The sequence below is a fragment of the Mirounga leonina genome, unplaced genomic scaffold, assembly GCF_011800145.1.
Source record: "Mirounga leonina isolate KUSES-001 unplaced genomic scaffold, KU_Mleo_1.0 Mir_126, whole genome shotgun sequence".
NCBI classification, from domain to species: Eukaryota; Metazoa; Chordata; class Mammalia; order Carnivora; family Phocidae; genus Mirounga; species Mirounga leonina.
The window spans coordinates 23884462-23888788 of NW_023270314.1; positions in this window are offsets into that span (position 1 = coordinate 23884462).

Below are 4327 nucleotides of genomic sequence, written 5' to 3' on the forward strand. Positions count from 1 at the left end.
TCACTCCCTCCATCTGTAAAATGGGGACTAGTGCTAGTACCTGTCTTAGAGGATAGATGACGTAATATTTGTAAAGCACTTAGGACACGCCTGGCTCATATTAAGTGCTTACCTGTCTGGTGATATAATAAAGGTCAGTGTGTTTGTTCCAGTTTTCTTTCCTGCCCAGGGATCCGGCTGCGCCAGTGGGCTTTCTTCTACTTTCTCCTCACAACCTTCACCAGGATCTTGGAAGGGAAGCAGCTGAGGGGAGGAGTGGCTCTAAGGACCGGGTGCATGCTGGATGTCCCCACCAGTCCAGACCCTAGGCCGGGCTCCGCAGGCCAGGCGGCCATCCCTTCTCTAGCCAGCAGGGGGCAGCAGATGCCTGGACTCTGTGATGCGCAGGAAGGGGTGTCCCCCAGCTACCTGGCCCTGCCGAGGGAAGGGGCCAAGGAAGGAGGAGGGCCCTGAGGAGAACCCAATGGTTGTGTGTCTGTGGCAAGGCCAGGTTGATTCCTGGGGGCTTCCCTCCTGCCCCTGTGCCTGTCTGTGTGTGAGGGTGGAGGTGGGGAGGAGGGTATCTTGTCCATTGCCCATGCCGTGACATGTATGGGGGCAGGCGTATGGTTTAGAATGAACCAGAACCACTGAATCAGCATGTTATAGCCAGAAGGGACTCCGAGATTGTCTAATGGTCCGATCTCCTTCTTCAGAGGAGGAGGCTGAGGCCCAGAGAGGGCAAGCTGCTTGCCTCGCGAGTCTGCGGCAGAGCCTTCGGACTCCGGCTCTGTTGCTCTTCCTGGTGCGTCTGTGCGGGTCGGCGTGATCTAGGTGTGTGTGCGGTTCCATTCAAAAACTCGGGCTTCCGAACAAGTGCCTGCTCAGTTCCCAGGGCCTGTGGCTGCTTCTGGGAAGGGGTCCTGTCCTCTCCTTCCCTGGCTCCCCTTCCAGGAGGCTCTGCCTCAGCTTCTTCTTCATGGCCGGGCTAGACGCAGATTGGCCGTCTTCCCTACAATCCAGGTCTCCGGAGATCGGAGCTCTTATAATAATAACAGTTAAAACATTTGTAGAGTGGTTATTGCCACATGCATCAGATCATTTAATTACTTAATCCTTAATTACTAAACAACCTTACAAGGGAGGCACTCTCGACCCCTCTCGGTTTATACGTGAGGACAGAGGCACAGAGAGGGCAAAGGCCTTGCCCAAGATCACACAGTGAGCAGGTACCGGGGCTGTCCCGAGGCAGCTGCAGGCAGTAAGCACGGGGTACCCTACAGTGGGGAGAGCCCTCGCCCCCTTCCTCCCACTGCTGCCGAGGGCTCACCACAGTCCAAGCGCTTCTCACGGGGCACGGGCCTTCATCCTTGGGAGGACCGTGTGAGACGGGTTTGGTCGCCTCCATGGTGCAGGGAACAGAAGTTCAGCGGGTAAGCAGGGGAGCCCAGCCTCCGTCTGAGCTCTGTCTGGCTCCATGTGAAACCCACACACTCAGCCATCTGCTGGCACACGGTGCTCTCAAACTTTCCATCACCTGGGCACATGCTGGTTCAGTAGGTCTGGGGCAAGCCCCGTGGGGGGTGCCGGGGCTGCTGGTGCATGGGCCGGACTTGGGTCACTAAGGGTCTATGGCTCCTCCCAGCCTTGGCATTCTGGGCTTTCTCTGGGCCTCGGTGTCCCCATCTGTAAAAGAAGATCCGTGAGTCCGGATTCTGAGTTCAGGGTCTCTCCATTCCCCCCCCCCCCCATTACCTTATGCCATCTCTAAGCATTGGCGGCTCTGTGTCCCAGGTGGAGGGCGTGGAGGGCATCTTAAAGACCTCCTGGTGTGCCCTGTTTTCTAATAGCTGGGACCACTAAGGCCCTGGGAGGGTGGGTCCTTTCCCCAAATCACAAAGCACATTCGTGGCAGACGTGGAATTGGAACTCACATTCCTGATTCCCAGTCAGGTGCTCTGTGCTCTTCCTGAAAGGGCCCTGGGTGCTCTTGGAATCCACAGGGAGTCCCAACCACTGGGCACTGGAAGGGCTGGGGGCTCCCATGAAGGTCTGCATGAGTTCTTATTAAGGGCAGTAGCTTCGGGGCGCCTGGGTGGTGTAGTCGGTTAAGCATCCAACTCTTGGTTTCAGCTCAGGTTGTGATCTCAGGGTCATGGTCTCAAGGTGGTGAGATGCGGTGCCGCGTCAGGCTCCACGCTCAGCCCAGAGTCTGCTTAAGATTCTCTCCCTCCCCCTCTCTCCCTCCCCACCATGCACTGTCTCTCAAATAAATAATAATCTTTAAATAAATAAATCTTTAAAAAAGTGCAATAGCCTCAAAAGGGAAACTGAGGCACCTGGAAGCATGTTGCCCTCCTTCCATTGGCGCCATCCCAGCAGCCTTGGTTTCTCTCTCCTTCTCTCCTCCCTCTCTGCTTCTTGCTGTCCCTTCTATCTACTTGCTCTATCCCACCTGTTCCCAGCCTGCCAGTACTCGGAGTCACACGTGTGAATGGTCATTGACCAGTTTGCATGGACAGCTGCACTCACCCTTTCTCTGGCTCAGTCTCCTCTTCCCATGCTCTGTGCCCTCCAGCAGACCCTCAGCGGGGACAAGCGTCCTGAGGCTGACAGAGGGGGACCTGCCTGTCTGGGAGGGTCAGAGCGGACGGTGGGCCCATCCAGGCTGGGCATAGACCTTCTGCAGAAGCCGGGCTGGATGGGGGCCCTCAGAACTTCACCCCTGCCTTCGGTAGCAATACTCAGGTCGATGTCTCTCCTGGCCTTTGGCAGGAGGTGCAGTGAAGCACCCACAACCCTTGGTCTTTTTTTTTTTTTTTTTTAAAGATTTTACTTATTTATTTGACAGAGACACAGCGAGAGAGGGAGCACAAGCAGGGGGAGTGGGAGAGGGAGAAGCAGGCTCCCCGCGGAGCAGGGAGCCCGATACGGGGCCCGATCCCAGGACCCCGGGATCATGACCTGAGCCGAAGGCAGACGCCCAACGACTGAGCCACCTAGGCGCCCCGACCCTTGGTCTTTTCATGCCACTGACACTGCCTGGTCTCTGGAGGGGTTTGCTGACTTCACATGTTTATCTGGAGGACGAGTGGCCCAGCCGCCCGCCACGGAAGCCCCCTAGCACAACTGGGTCCTGCTGCTCTAGGTCCCTGAGCAAGGCTGAGGAAGGATTGGGAGCCAGGGCGCTCAGGTCCCACCTCCCAGCAGGACTCAGACTGGAGGGAACAGGAGCAAGTAGGTCATCTCCTGGCCTTTCCCCAGGGACTCTACAGAAGTTTCCGCCCCCTGGACAGAGGCCAGGGGGGATTGACTGACAGAGTCAATCATTTTACAAATGCCTATCGAACACTTTCCGTGTTAGGTGCTGGGATGGTATCACATACTCCGGTCCAACTCAGATCCTGGTGAAGAAGGAGGAGGAGGCTATCCCTGCGCCCCAGAGTGGAAAGGAGTCCTCAGCCACATTAGGACTGAGAGGCAAGGCCAAGAAGAGATTTCCTGGAGCTGGGGACTGAGGAGGTACAGAGAGGTGAGAGGCCCTTCCTGCCTGCACGTGAGGGCTCCAGTGTGCAGATGGTGACCTGGGCAGCTGCCTCTGCTTCTCTGAGCCTCATTTCTGCCCCCTGACAAATGAGAGTTTAGACTAAGTCAGCTGTTCTCAGGTGCTGACTCAGAATCACTGGGGGGGCGGGGGGAGGGTGGTGGTGCTGGTTAGAATTCAGATTCGCGGGCGCCTGGGTGGCTCAGATGGTTAAGCATCTGCCTTCGGCTCAGGTCATGATCCCAGGGTCCTGGGATCGAGTCCCGCATCAGGCTCCCTGCTAGGTGGGGAGCCTGCTTCTCCCTCTGCCTCTGCCTCTCTCTCTCTCTGTCTCTCTGACTCTCATGAATAAATAAATAAAACATTAAAAAAAAAAAGAATTCAGATTCCAGGCCCCTCTGATCCAGGAGCTATGGGGTCAGGACCCAGCCCCGTCCCCCCCTAAGTCTGCCGTGGTTCCGACAGGCAGCCAGTGATGGGTCATGGAGCTGGAAGCCTGGAGGACGTCTCACGGCCTCTCCTGCCTCCTGCTCTGATTCACTCACCTGCCTGCAATCGGGAGGAAGCCACTATGCTTGACTTTTGACAGTGCCAGACCCTTCGATCCCAGACAGGCACTATGACCCCCATCGTGGGGAGGAAACCGAAGCCCAGCTACGTGAAACAATCCTGAGCTTTTTAGGTCCCCACTTCAGGCCTGTGGCTTTCTTCTCTCTCTGTGTTGGTTTTTCTTCTCTTTATGAATAAGACACTTCCCTTTTCCATCTCCCGCCGTCTTCCCTTCCTCTTCTCTCTCTTGCTATC